We start from the raw sequence: 15,647 nt of genomic DNA, 5'->3' as shown, positions 1-15,647 counted from the left end.
ATGGCGAAGCGTCTGCTGCAGTGTCCGCGCTCAGCCAACATAAACAAATCGCGGCGGCATTGGGCACTGCTAATCGCTGCACTTGTCGCGAGCCTCGACAACAAGAGCGCACTGTCTCTGCTAACGATACTATGGAGTTAATACATCTTACTTAACGTAATATGCAGGAAAAAATTCAGTTTGTAACTTCCCATCCCATTAAAATACTTTACAGTCATATTTGATGCAATATTGATTGTTTGTCGTCTCTCCAATGTTAATAGTATTGATTCAGATTGTGCGTGAACACGAAAACACACACAAAATCACACACACACATACACACGCACACGCAAACAGTCATTGATTCCAGTGAGGGTGACAACTACTGTGTGTTGAACAACACATGCGCCAGTCAATTCCTCAGCTGGCGTTGAGTGGATGAGATTTTTCAATTACCTTGCATTGCAAGAATTGTAAGCAGGAGACTGAAAGTAAATGGACTTCTATGCTAAAGAGCTGCACAGAGAAAAGCTTGACCGATAATCAGATAATTGTTCACATGGGTTTTGTGGACGAGTATACTTTTAGTAACCACCCCACCCACGATCATTACATAACATTTCTCGAAGGCGTAGGGCCATTGATTTCATTAAGTCGTCGACAGTGTAGCGTGATGGTTTACTTCCCACAATACATTTTCTGTATTCGTCGAAAGGTCGGTTGCATTTGTAGGTCTACATGGCGATGACCTTGTTACGTCTGCCCACATATTCTCTATCTGGTTGATGTTCGGTGATCGTGAAACAAACGGCAACAGCTTTATCCTCTCTTGGCCCTGAAACCAATCTCGCACTGCTCTGCTATGATGGATGGGGCTCTGCTCCTGTAAATAAACTGTTATCTCGTTAGTTCATATATTTATATAACGTGTTTGTAATAAGCATATTCGATTATTATTTTCCACTGTGTTTAAGAATTCAGGCCCTGTATTAGATAAGTGATGTAGATTCAACAGTCCGATTAAGAATGTGGTTTTACAAAATCCATAATATGATGAGAGTCGTAGTCGGATATCCACATTAAGACTGACTGGCTGAATCCGATTAGAACGATCTGGCATCAAAATGAAATTACAGAAATCGGATAACTTAAACATCTGTATTGCAACAATGCTGCGCACATAAATTCCTATGATGGAGTAACAGGTAACAACTGTCTAAGAAAAAGTGAGAAATATGTCTACTAGCAGCAATGTAACGTAATTACAACCCATATGTATGTGATGGCAATACTAAATCGAACAATGGTCCCGGCGGAGGTTCGAGTCCTCCCTCGGGCATGCGTGTGTGTTTGTCCTTAAGATAATTTAGGTTAAGTAGTGTATAAACTTAGGGACTGATGACCTCAGCAGTTAAGTCTCATAAGATTTCACACACATTTGAACATTTTTTTTTAATCAAACAATACACATCTATTTCAGTGGTGGGAGGATACACCATATCGGATTTGCTGATGACATAATGACAACAACAACAACAATAAGAATAATAACAATAATCCCGTTTGGCGGATAGGGGAAACCTTACCCCATATGGGGGGTACCGAGGAAATCAAATACTGCCGGCCGTGGTGGCCGAGCGGTTCTAGGCGCTAGAGTCTGTAACCGCGCGACCAATACGGTCGCAGGTTAGAATCCTGCTCGGGCATGGATGTCTGTGATGTCCTTAGTTCAGTTTGGTTTAAGTAGCTCTAAGTTCTAGGGGACTGATGACCTCAGAAGTTAAGTCCCATAGGGCTCAGAGCCATTTGACCCATTTTGAAATCAAATGCTTGGGGTGAACCAAATACTAACACAATCCTGAACGGCTACTCAATCCGTTGAACCCAAAATCCAGACACGTCTGAGTGAAAATCACCGCTACTCTGCTCACCGCCTGTTAGCTCAATGAGCTCGGCTGAAAATATTTGCTTCCAAAGCTTCAACACCCTCTGGTCCTGTCCGGTCCTGGAATCACCCAGGCCAAACCAATGAAACACAAACAAACATGAACTGTGCAAGCAAAGTCAACTTTACTCTTGGTATTACACAACCCGGCTGTCGCCAGGCAGCAGTTGGATTTTCGGATTCTGGGGTGTCCAAGGTAGCGTGGCAGACAATATCGAAGATCTCTGGTAAAGATGACGTGATAATACTAACGGGAGACTTCAACTCTCTATTTGGGACAGAAAAAAACCAATAGAAAAATCATTGGTGCAAATTCAACACGCCGAAACGCTTAGACCAACGGCACACGTCTGACTGACATTGCCGGCCGGTGTGGCCGTGCGGTTACAGGCGCTTCAGTCTGGAACCGCGTGACCGCTACGGTCGCAGGTTCGAATCCTGCCTCGAGCATGGATGTGTGTCATGTCCTTAGGTTAGTTAGGTTTAAGTAGTTCTAAGTTCTAGGGGACTGATGACCACAGATGTTAAGTCCCACAATGCTCAGAGCCATTTGAACCATGTTTTTTTGACTGACATCTGCCAACAATTCAACCACAATAGGCTATCTTCCCACTTTAGGAAAAAACCAGTTCCCAGCTAACATGCTTGGCTGCCAGGTGCAAGCTGCTTTCGTTCGCCTTTCGAGACTCGCTGAAGGCCAGATTTCTAATTCTTTTGTAGCAGAGCTACAAGCAGGCAGATACAAACTCAATAAGGGAATCATAAGAAAACGCTGAAGTAAATACAAATCTTTACGAAGTCAAAAATCGGTAATATCCTACTAATTCCTGTCAAAATAGGCTCAATCATCTTACAGACACTTAACGCTTTATTAAGATAGACTGCTGTCGTGATGTTTCTGTAGTAAGCTGATTTTAATTTGTATTAGTACAGTGAATATTTTAATTGCATTTTCCATTAGTTTACTAAACGCAACAGTAATCATCAAAGAAAAATTAATCAGCAGCAGAGTTTTCTTTCATGATATCTAAAACAATCTGACAATGCTAAAGTAGTTTACAAATTCTACGCCCGTAGAAACCCACTGGTTCTAACAATGTCATTAAACCAGTGTAGTTTTAAGAGAATTTTCGTCTGGAAATGAATGGCGTCGACGGTTGATCGATCAAGAGCGGGAAAGGTAAAATTTTACGAATATATGACGAGAGGGACAAGTGCTGGAGAGAGGACTTCCCTATCAATTCAAGTGCCTGAGAAACGACTTTCCTATCAATCTCCTGGATGTTGTTGGCAACAAATTCCAGCTGTGTTGCACACACCCCTTGAGGCAGAATTCGTAGCCCAAAACACACTTTTGGAGCAATTAGATGTAAAATACACTCCTGGAAATTGAAATAAGAACACCGTGAATTCATTGTTCCAGGAAGGGGAAACTTTATTGACACTTTCCTGGGGTCAGATACATCACATGATCACACTGACAGAACCACAGGCACATAGACACAGGCAACAGAGCATGCACAATGTCGGCACTAGTACAGTGTATATCCACCTTTCGCAGCAATGCAGACTGCTATTCTCCCATGGAGACGATCGTAGAGATGCTGGATGTAGTCCTGTGGAACGGCTTGCCATGCCATTTCCACCTGGCGCCTCAGTTGGACCAGCGTTCGTGCTGGACGTGCAGACCGCGTGAGACGACGCTTCATCCAGTCCCAAACATGCTCAATGGGGGACAGATCCGGAGATCTTGCTGGCCAGGGTAGTTGACGTACACCTTCTAGAGCACGTTGGGTGGCACGGGATACATGCGGACGTGCATTGTCCTGTTGGAACAGCAAGTTCCCTTGCCGGTCTAGGAATGGTAGAACGATGGGTTCGATGACGGTTTGGATGTACCGTGCACTATTCAGTGTCCCCTCGACGATCACCAGTGGTGTACGGCCAGTGTAGGAGATCGCTCCCCACACCATGATGCCGGGTGTTGGCCCTGTGTGCCTCGGTCGTATGCAGTCCTGATTGTGGCGCTCACCTGCACGGCGCCAAACACGCATACGACCATCATTGGCACCAAGGCAGAAGCGACTCTCATCGCTGAAGACGACACGTCTCCATTCGTCCCTCCATTCACGCCTGTCGCGACACCACTGGAGGCGGGCTACACGATGTTGGGGCGTGAGCGGAAGACGGCCTAACGGTGTGCGGGACCGTAGCCCAGCTTCATGGAGACGGTTGCGAATGGTCCTCGCCGATACCCCAGGAGCAACAGTGTCCCTAATTTGCTGGGAAGTGGCGGTGCGGTCCCCTACGGCACTGCGTAGGATCCTACGGTCTTGGCGTGCATCCGTGCGTCGCTGCGGTCCGGTCCCAGGTCGACGGGCACGTGCACCTTCCGCCGACCACTGGCGACAACATCGATGTACTGTGGAGACCTCACGCCCCACGTGTTGAGCAATTCGGCGGTACGTCCACCCGGCCTCCCGCATGCCCACTATACGCCCTCGCTCAAAGTCCGTCAACTGCACATACGGTTCACGTCCACGCTGTCGCGGCATGCTACCAGTGTTAAAGACTGCGATGGAGCTCCGTATGCCACGGCAAACTGGCTGACACTGACGGCGGCGGTGCACAAATGCTGCGCAGCTAGCGCCATTCGGCGGCCAACACCGCGGTTCCTGGTGTGTCCGCTGTGCCGTGCGTGTGATCATTGCTTGTACAGCCCTCTCGCAGTGTCCGGAGGAAGTATGGTGGGTCTGACACACCGGTGTCAATGTGTTCTTTTTTCCATTTCCAGGAGTGTATTATGTTCACACTACTCTTTACTCGAGTTTACATCTTTTTGTGGGGCTCAGCCTTTCATTTCTTCTTAGGAAGTTAACGATAAAGGCATCATAACACGTCACCAGTAACAGTACTGCATAGGAATGCTCAATGAACGATCTGATGACGTTCAACTCCGTTGATTTTTGTTGTTTCGAATTAGAGCATGCAGTACTCCTTCACCAGACTTCTGAACTTTGCCTGTTGAATGCAGATGTCGCATGATGGTAAAATGGTAATCTATCACATACATCAGTAGTCGAGACTTCCTTAATGTGGAAAATCATTCATGCCAGAACGGTCAGTAAAATGCTTAACAGTAGTTCATGATTTTCGAGTATGCAAAATCCAATGCTTAACTGCAAGATGATAATTAGAACTTCAAATTCGAAAATGACAGTTGATACATACACTGACAGCGTCGCGCCGCGTTCACCTGGGCGGCGCCGGATTTCAGGCGGCGGGTGGCGTCTGGCCGGTGGCCGGCAGCCGCTGCAGCGCGAGGAAACGCTCGAGCGTAAGCTGTTATGATCGCGACACAGCCACGAGCTGTCCTGCGGAATTGTTTCTGGAATACTTGTTGTTGTTGGTGGGTAGAATGTTAAGCGAATTATCTTCCATGTTCAATCAGACTTATAACTTTAGACCGACATGAGGTTAAAAAAAAAAAATGTATACACTGGACGCGAACATGCGACTACAAGTTTAGAATGCATGACGATTACCACTTTTTTTCATTTTGTTCGGTATTATTCATATATATATATATATATAATATATATATAATATATATAATATATATTATATATATATAATATATATAATTCCCGGCAATCAATTGCAACAATGATGAATATAATAAGTTGTTGAAAGTCGTTTGTCGTGAAAAAACTGGCGACTTCGAACATCATTATGTTTTCCGCAAACAAAGTTGTATTTCACAAATGTTATTAATTGTCTTCATAATGTTAACCACGTATAGTTAACGGAAGACGTAGAAACGATATTCCGAAACGAATACGTATAGCGTAAGTCAAACGTTCGAATTAGAATAGAGACCCCACGAACACAAATTTGCTGTGGCAGGTATGAAATATAAACTCCGTTACTCGCTCGTTACACTTGAATGACAGATGTTGAATGGGCCGCAACGAGCCGCCGCATAACAGCGTAGTTGCCTGCTAACTTCCAAAGAAGGTAGATGCGGTCCCTAGCGCAACTTATAACACTGTCGAAAATCAGTGCGGACGGGAGAGCTTTGGTACACCCTGTTAAAAAAAAACGGAAAAATGGAGGCGGTACAATTGGAGACCGATCCGCCTTCACCAACATGCATAAGCAGTTCATTAATACTTTATGTATATATATTAATCGTCGAGAGTATTTCACCGCAACGGTTTCTTTTAACTGTCGATTTTCTCGTCAACGTCTGAGCAGCGCATCTTGGTGCTTTGCCACATTACACCTCTGGCCATGAGCTTTATTATGCGCAGTATGAATCGAATCTGAATTTCACAATTGGCGGCCTCCACTTGTTAGTCTCTGTGGCGGCCGGCCGGAGGCCAGTTTTTATGTCTAAGACTGTACATGTGCTTGCTCGAAACAACGATAGAGAGCCTCACAATATCCAAAGCAACAAACTTTCAACCAAAAATAACAGTTTTACTAAGCGAAGAAAGGTTCATCAGTTGACGTACTTTTCATGAACACAAAAATTCGATCAGATTCGATTCTCAGCTCAAGGTTAGAGCATCATGAAAGAAGTAGAATAAGAAGAACGAAATAAGTCTTAGTGTCAGTGGTGTTGAGGAACAGCTGAAATCGTTAAAACTGAACTAAGCTCCAGAGCCTGATGGAATCCCTGTCAGATTATATACTGAATTTGCAGTCATGTTAGCCCCTCTTCTAACTATAATCTATCGTACATACCTTGAATAAAACATTGTGCCCAGTTCTTGGGAAAAGGCACAGGTCACACCCATCTACGAGAAGGGGAGAAGAAGTGATCCACAAAACTACCGTCCAGTATCCTTGACATCAGTTTGTTGTAGAATCTTAGAACATATTCTGAACTCAAACATAATGAGGTATCTTGAACAGAATGACCTCCTCATTGCGAAACACCGTGGATTCCGAAAACATCGATCACGTGAAACCCAACTTCCACTTTTCTCACATGACATATCGGTACTGAAAGCTTTGGATCAAGACAGTTAGGTAGATGCAGTATTTCTTGATTTCAGAAAAGCATTTGACTCAGTACCATATCTACACTTATTGTAAAAAATTCGATAATAGGGATTATCAAGTGAAATTTGTGACTGGAGTCAAGACTTTGCATTAGGCAGGACACAGCATGTTATCTCGAATGGAGAGTCATTGTCAGATGTAAAAGTAACTTTGGGTTTACCCCAGAGAAGCGTGTTGCTGTTCATGTAGTATATTAACGACCCTGCAGGCGATAGTAGCATCATTCTTTTTGCAGATCATACACTTATCTGTAATGAAGTACTATCTGAATGAAGCTGAATAAATATTTAGTCAGATGCTGATAAGATTTCAAAGTAGTGCAAACTTCATAAAACGAAAAAACATAGTATCCTGCGACTATAATATCAACAAGTCGCTGTTGGAATTGGTCAACCATACATATACCTGTGTGTAGCAATATGTAGGGTTATGAAATGGAATGATCACATAGCAGGTTGTAGACATCAGTTTATTGGTAGAATACTGGGGAAATGGAGTCGGTCTACAAAGGAGATTGCTTATAAATCACTCATGGGACGCATCCTAGAATATTTCTCAAGTGTGTGGAACTTGTACCAAATAGGACTAACAGGGTCTATTGAAAGTATGCAGAGAAGGGCAGCACGAATGATCACAGGTTTGTTTAATCCTTGGGGAAGTGTCACAGAGATACTGAAGCAATTGAACTGGAAGACTCTTGAACATAGACTTAAACTATCCAGAGAAAGTCTACAAAGTTTCAAGAATGGCTTTAATTGATAGCTCTATGAATACACACTGAAGCGCCAAAATTAAATGTGTACAAAAATCTCACTTCTATATGATTTTCCCCGCAGAATACAACATTTATTGGTTAGGAAGTTAGATTAATTTTCTAATTCAACATTTACATGCAATGTACTTTATGTTAGCACTTTTGTTCGTATTCATGTGTGATGCTATTTTGTTTTACATTAAAATAAAATTTTGTTTAAATATTTATATTCACTTGCACTAACATGTTTGGAAACACGACTGAAAATTGATTGGAGTAATACTAAAGTAACATATAATCTATACAGTGAACAGAAAATAGTGTAAATAAACAGTAAAATTACATTGTTTGTACTGAAGATAATTTACAAGAATGAATGAATGAACTGGAAAAGAAATGAACACAAGAGTAAAATTGGTGTGGCTGCTTCTAATAAATTAAATAGTTTTCAAATCAGAGCTTCTCGAGTGTCTGAAAAGGAGTGCTTGTAATCAATGCTAGTACTGTCAACCCACGGCAGTGTCACATAGATTTTCAGTACTAAACCATTAAAATACTGAGGGATGTTCATTGAACAAGGAGAGATGCAGAATGGGGCTTAATAGGAAATATAGAAAAACAAACCAATGAGTCAGGGAACAGACCATGGTGGAAGACTTTCTTATGACTACAATTAAATTGAAATGTGGGTGGGTAGGGCATGTAGCCAGGCAAACAACAGCTTGTACATGTATGAAGTACTTTGATGATTTCTGAGAGAGGAAAAAAGAATGAAACAGTAACCTAATCATGTGTAGATGATATTATAAAACAAGAAGGTGCAACATGAAAGCTTGTAGGGGAAATCCCTAACACATGAAGTATTCTGAAGGAGATCTTTATGAGGCTGTTCACATCACTAAAGAACAATTTGCACAACTTTTTTGCAGGCTTGGAATGTCACCTTAAGCTATGCCAAGATTCAACAAAATTGATCACCTTCTCATTAGTGGAGAGGCAATTTATTACAGATGTGGATTATGCTGACAACCAGGATTTGCTGCATCCTGTGATCTTGCAACCCATTTTTAAATTAAGATTGAAACCACTCATTTTCTGTGCCTCTTGTACCTAGTGCTCCTAACTTGCTCAATAGTATTTTATTATTAACAGTGTCAAAAGCCTTGGACAAGTCTAAAACAATGTCTGTAACACAATCATATCTATCAAGAGCTTTATCAGTCTCTCTTTCATGACTGCTTTATTATTTTTGAGAATGAAGGCAGCAGTGAAAATGGCCTACAGTTTTCAGTGCTTTAGATATTACCTTTTGTTAGAAGGGCAGTCCTCATGCATCCCTTAGGTATCCTGGAAAAAAGACCTGAACTAAAGGATTCATTTATTGTGTTTGTTAATTGGGCTTGGATGCTATCTACGCACGCACTCAGAATAGAGACAGGAACTTCATCTACGCCTGCTGACTTTTTTTAAATTTTTAATTGTTGTACTGAATTCCTAACTCCAAACTCTGTTGTTGGGAACACCATCACTATGCTTGCGGTGTTAGTTGTTGCGGGTGCTGCATGTGTTTTAGGAAGATTTTGCTGCAGCTTCTCCGCAATATCAGAAATAAAAAAATGATCATTAACAAAATTAACTAATTCCTGAGGACATTCTATTACTTTATTCCCATCTCAGATTTGTATATTGTTATATGTGTGTCTGCCTCTTCCAGAGTCTTGTTTTATAACATCCCACGTGATTTTGCTTTCATTTTCTACATTGTAATAGTAATAATAATATAGATTTTACTGTATTTAGGCCATTACAACAATTGACAATGTCAAGTGAAGATACAATTTACAATATAGTGTGATAAAGTATTGACTACTGAAATATTTTAGCTTATATTACAGTAAATGTACAGCGTGTGCGAGTTTATACTGTCCTTTTTCCCCCTAAGGTAAGTCTTTCCGCTCCCGGGATTGGAATGACTCCTTACCCTCTCCCTTAAAACCCACACCCTTTCGTCTTTCCCTCTCCTTCCCTCTTACCAAACAAAAGCGTTGGTATGTTGATAGACACACAAACAAACACAAACACACACACAAAATGTGTCTGTGTTTCTTTGTGTGCTTTCGTTTGGTAAGTTACATCATCTTTGTTTTTAGATATATTTTTCCCACTTCACTGATAATTTTTAGCCGCTTCCCACAGGTTTTAACGTCATTATTTCGGCGCCAGACAATTGTTAGCCTCATTTTCATAATCTGCCACCACAAAACTACTCCTTTTAATACATTTACACGCAGTTATTTCGAAATTTTCCCGAATTTCTCCATCCTTTAACGTGTTTTGGCGGCAACACAACCACCTAACCTTTGTGCACATCGTTGTCTACCAACCCAAGTTCACCACAGGATCAACATAGCCCAGCTTTAACCAACACTTTTTCGCCTTTTTTCACACCAGATCTCCAGTTACTTTCAAGTTCACCTTTATCTCTCCCCATATATTTTTATTTTCATTTTCATTTCAGCCTCATGTTACACTTTCCACCTTCTAATACCATGTCACCCTCACAACACCCCCACAACGACCCCATTAAGTTTTATTTACATTTCCTCCGCAAACATGCCTTCACCCTAGCCAGATTACGCTCACATATTTTATTTTCTCAGGCTTGTCTGACATTTGGCATTACCCCCAAAGGCCTCACACTTAAAGTTCCCATCTCTGGCTGCAACCCTTCTTTCCATCAGTCCCTATACCAGTTCCAAACTGAACAATCCATTGCCCTCACCCACCTAATCCTTCTCCTACACATCAACTCAGCCAATGAACACACCCGTCAACTCCTATCCTTAATAAAAGTCCTCAATCTTTCCTCTCCCACATCCACACCGGCTGTTCAGAGCATCCTCCTACAGGCCAACCGCAAATTAGAACAGCATGCCACCCTTCACCTCAAAAAACTATCCAATCTCCTGGTTTCCCACCTCCAGAAAGGCAACTCACTCACCCTTCACAACCTTTCCAGCAAACCTCAACCTCCTCTCATTGCACACAAACCCAGTCTCTCCCATCTACTCAATCTCCCACTTCCAGCTCCACTCCCTCCAAAACCTCAAAATTCCAATCAACACAATCTGGAACCACAACACCCTAATTCAGTAGTTAACCTTTCCTCCAAACCTCTCTCCCAATCCGAAACCTCTGTCCTATCCAAAGGCCTCAGCTTCAGCCGCACTCCCAGATTCAACCAAACACCCCTCGTCAAAGATTTACTGTCTTACACTCGTACTCTCTGCTGGAAATATCACTTTGCCATGAAGAAAAATGATCCTAATCCTACTCCTAATGATCCAACTCCCCAAGACACTATCCAAATTGAACCCTGCCTGGAACAGTTCCATCCTCCGTCACAGCGGGACCCACCTCCTCTTCCTCAAAATCACCCTCTCCAAACCTTCCAGGAATTTCTGACTTCCAGCCTTGCCTCTCAATCCTTCTTAAAAAACCTTAAGCCTACTCCCAACATCACCACTGCTGAAGCCCAGGCTATCCGTGATCTGAAGGCTGACCGATCCATCGTCATTCTTCCGGCGGACAAGGGTTCCACGACCGTGGTACTTGATCATCGGGAGTATGTGGCTGAGGGACTGCGTCAGCTTTAAGACAACACCACATACAAAGTTTGCCAAGGTAATCCCATTCCTGATGTCCAGGCGGAGCTTCAAGGAATCCTCAGAACCTTAGGCCCCCTACAAAACCTTTCACCTGACTCCATCAACCTCCTGACCCCACCGACACCCCGCACCCCTACCTTCTACCTTCTTCCTAAAATTCACAAACCCCATCATCCCAGCCGCCCCATTGTAGCTGGTTACCAAGCCCCCACAGAACGTATCTCTGCCTACGTAGATCAACACCTTCAACCCTTTACATGCAGCCTTCATCAAAGACACCAACCACTTTCTCGAATGCCTGGAATCCTTACCCAATCTGTTACCCCCAGAAACCATCCTTGTAACCATTGATGCCACTTCCTTATACACAAATATCCCGCACGTCCAGGGCCTCGCTGCGATGGAGCACTTCCTTTCACGCCGAACACCTGCCACCCTACCTAAAAACTCTTTCCTCATTACCTTAGCCAGCTTCATCCTTACCCACAACTTCTCCACTTTTGAAGGCCAGACATACCAACAATTAAAGGGAACAGCCATGGGTACCAGGATGGCCCCCTCGTACGCCAACCTATTCATGGGTCGCTTAGAGGAAGCCTTCTTGGTTACCCAAGCCTGCCAACCCAAAGCTTGGTACAGATTTATTGATGACATCTTCATGATCTGGACTCCAGTGAAGAAGAACTCCAGAATTTCCTCTCCAACCTCAACTCCTTTGGTTCCATCAGATTCACCTGGTCCTACTCCAAATACCATGACACTTTCCTTGACGTTGACGTCCACCTGTCCAATGGCCAGCTTCACACATCCGTCCACATCAAACCCACCAACAAGCAACAGTACCTCCATTATGACAGTTGCCACCCATTCCACATCAAACGGTCCCTTCCCTACAGCCTAGGTCTTCGTGGCAAACGAATCTGCTCCAGTCCGGAATCCCTGAACCATTACACCAACAACCTGACAACAGCTTTCGCATCCCGCAACTACCCTCCCGACCTGGTACAGAAGCAAATAACCAGAGCCACTTCCTCATCCTCTCAAACCCAGAAACTCCCACAGAAGAACCACAAAAGTGCCCCACTTGTGACAGGATACTTTCCGGGACTGGATCAGACTCTGAATGTGGCTCTCCAGCAGGGATACGACTTCCTCAAATCCTGCCCTGAAATGAGATCCATCCTTCATGAAATCCTCCCCACTCCACCAAGAGTGTCTTTCTGCCGTCCACCTAACCTTTGTAACCTCTTAGTTCATATCTATGAAATCCCCAAACCTTCTTCCCTACCCTCTGACTCCTACCCTTGTAACCGACCCCGGTGTAAAACCTGTCCCATGCACCCTCCCACCACCACCTACTCCAGTCCTGTGACGCGGAAGGTGTACACGATCAAAGGCAGAGCCACATATGAAAGCACCCACGTGATTTACCAACTGACCTGCCTTCACTGTGATGCATTCTATGTGAGAATGACCAGCAACAAACTGTCCATTCGCATGAATGGACACAGGCAGACAGTGTTTGTTGCTAATGAGGATCACCCTGTGGCTAAACATGCCTTGGTGCACGGCCAGCACATCTTGGCACAGTGTTACACTGTCCGGGTTATCTGGATACTTCCCACTAACACCAACCTATCCGAACTCCGGAGATGGGAACTTGCTCTTCAATATATCCTCTCTTCCCGTTATCCACCAGGCCTCAATCTCCGCTAATTTCAAGTTGCCGCCACTCATACCTCACCTGTCATTCAACAACATCTTTGCCGCTGCACTTCCACCTCGACTGACATCTCTGCCCAAACTCTTTGCCTTTTAATATGTCTGCTTGTGTCTGTATATGTGTGGATGGATATGTGTGTGTGTGTGTGTGCGAGTGTATTCCCATCCTTTTTTCCCCCTAAGGTAAGTCTTTCCGCTCCCGGGATTGGAATGACTCCTTACCCTCTCCTTTAAACCCACATCCTTTCGTCTTTCCCTCTCCTTCCCTCTTTCCTGACGAAGCAACCATTGGTTGCGAAAGCTAGAATTTTGTGTGTGTGTGTGTCTATCCACGTGGGAAAAATATATCTAAAAACAAAGATGATGAGACTTACCAAACGAAAGTGCTGGCAGGTCGACAGACACACAAACAAACACAAACATACACACAAAATTCAAGCTTTCGCAACAAACAGTTGCTTCATCAGGAAAGAGGGAAGGAGAGGGAAAGACGAAAGGATGTGGGTTTTAAGGGAGAGGGTAAGGAGTCATTCCAATCCCGGGAGCGGAAAGACTTACCTTAGGGGGCAAAAAGGACAGGTATACACTCGCACAAACGCACATATCCATCCGCACGTACACATACAGGTGTCTGTGTATGTGCGGATGGATATGTGTGTGTGTGTGTGTGTGTGTGTGTGTGTGTGTGTGTGTGTGTGTATATATATATATATATATATATATATATATATATATATATATACCGAACAAAAGTGCTGGCAGGTCGATAGACACACAAACAAACACAAACACACACAAAAAATTCAAGCTTTCGCAACAAACTGTTGCCTCATCAGGAAAGAGGGAAGGAGAGGGGAAGACGAAAGGAAGTGGGTTTTAAGGGAGAGGGTAAGGAGTCATTCCAATCCCGGGAGCGGAAAGACTTACCTTAGGGGGCAAAAAGGACAGGTATACACTCGCACAAACGCACATATCCATCCGCACGTACACATACAGGTGTCTGTGTATGTGCGGATGGATATGTGTGTGTGTGTGTGTGTGTGTGTGTGTGTGTGTGTGTGTGTGTGTGTATATATATATATATATATATATATATATATATATATATATATATACCGAACAAAAGTGCTGGCAGGTCGATAGACACACAAACAAACACAAACACACACAAAAAATTCAAGCTTTCGCAACAAACTGTTGCCTCATCAGGAAAGAGGGAAGGAGAGGGGAAGACGAAAGGAAGTGGGTTTTAAGGGAGAGGGTAAGGAGTCATTCCAATCCCGGGAGCGGAAAGACTTACCTTAGGGGGAAAAAAGGACAGGTATACACTCGCACACACGCACATATGTGCGTGTGTGCGAGTGTATACCTGTCCTTTTTTCCCCCTAAGGTAAGTCTTTCCGCTCCCGGGATTGGAATGACTCCTTACCCTCTCCCTTAAAACCCACTTCCTTTCGTCTTCCCCTCTCCTTCCCTCTTTCCTGATGAGGCAACAGTTTGTTGCGAAAGCTTGAATTTTTTGTGTGTGTTTGTGTGTCTATCGACCTGCCAGCACTTTTGTTCGGTAAGTCACCTCATCTTTGTTTTTTATATATAATTTTTCCCACGTGGAATGTTTCCTTCCATTATATATATATATATATATATATATATATATATATATATATATATATATATATATATATATATATAAACTATTCATTAGCTTTGTATTCCAGCTTTTCTTCTAACAGAAAGTACACGCTTTCACACACAGACTCACACTGTCTTGAGTATTACAGTGGCCAGGATAGTGTGCATCTGGAGGCAGAGCTTGAGAGCTAGTGAATGCTGTGTTCTGTTATGTGCATGTATGTGCCACACAACAGTCTTGCTACAGGTGAGTGGTTGCCTTTCCCATATTTTACACAAAAGTACAAATTTGTTTCTGGATAGCTTCCATCTTAAGCAAACACTTTTTTCCCCTTCTTTTTACCCTGACATATTTCACCAAAGTTACAGCATCACCAGAGGGGTTTTTTATTTGCTTTCTATCAAATAACATGAGTAATTGCTTTTTACTGTCTACCCATATAAAATTTCAGTTTCTAAGTATACACAAATTTGAAAACAGAAATTTTTGTACATTGGTAACAAATGCTGTGGTTTCTGTACTTTACTTGAGGTGGAACCTACTCAAAAACAGATTTATTTGTAAGCAAACACAGGAAAAACAGTGTGCTTCGACCTCAAAATGAATAAGAAAATTATTATAGTGTTTATACATAATTAAACAATTAATCTCATGTGGCTCATAGGTTGGTGTAAATATTCTCATCTGACACCACTATTTCAGTAACTAATCATTAGTGCAGAGAGGTGAGGGGCAGGGGGAGGGGCTGCAAATGATACGTTGTAGAAAAATGTCCTAGAACCGGCCCTGCTTGTATTTCTCCCATCCTGTCTATCATGTATTTTTGCATATCATTATTTGACTGAGTTTGCATATTATTTCCCCTTTGTTTTT

The sequence above is a fragment of the Schistocerca piceifrons genome, chromosome 4 (assembly GCF_021461385.2).
Source record: "Schistocerca piceifrons isolate TAMUIC-IGC-003096 chromosome 4, iqSchPice1.1, whole genome shotgun sequence".
NCBI classification, from domain to species: domain Eukaryota; kingdom Metazoa; phylum Arthropoda; class Insecta; order Orthoptera; family Acrididae; genus Schistocerca; species Schistocerca piceifrons.
The sequence above is the reverse complement of the archived record's forward strand: the minus strand, read 5'-3'. Positions refer to the sequence as shown.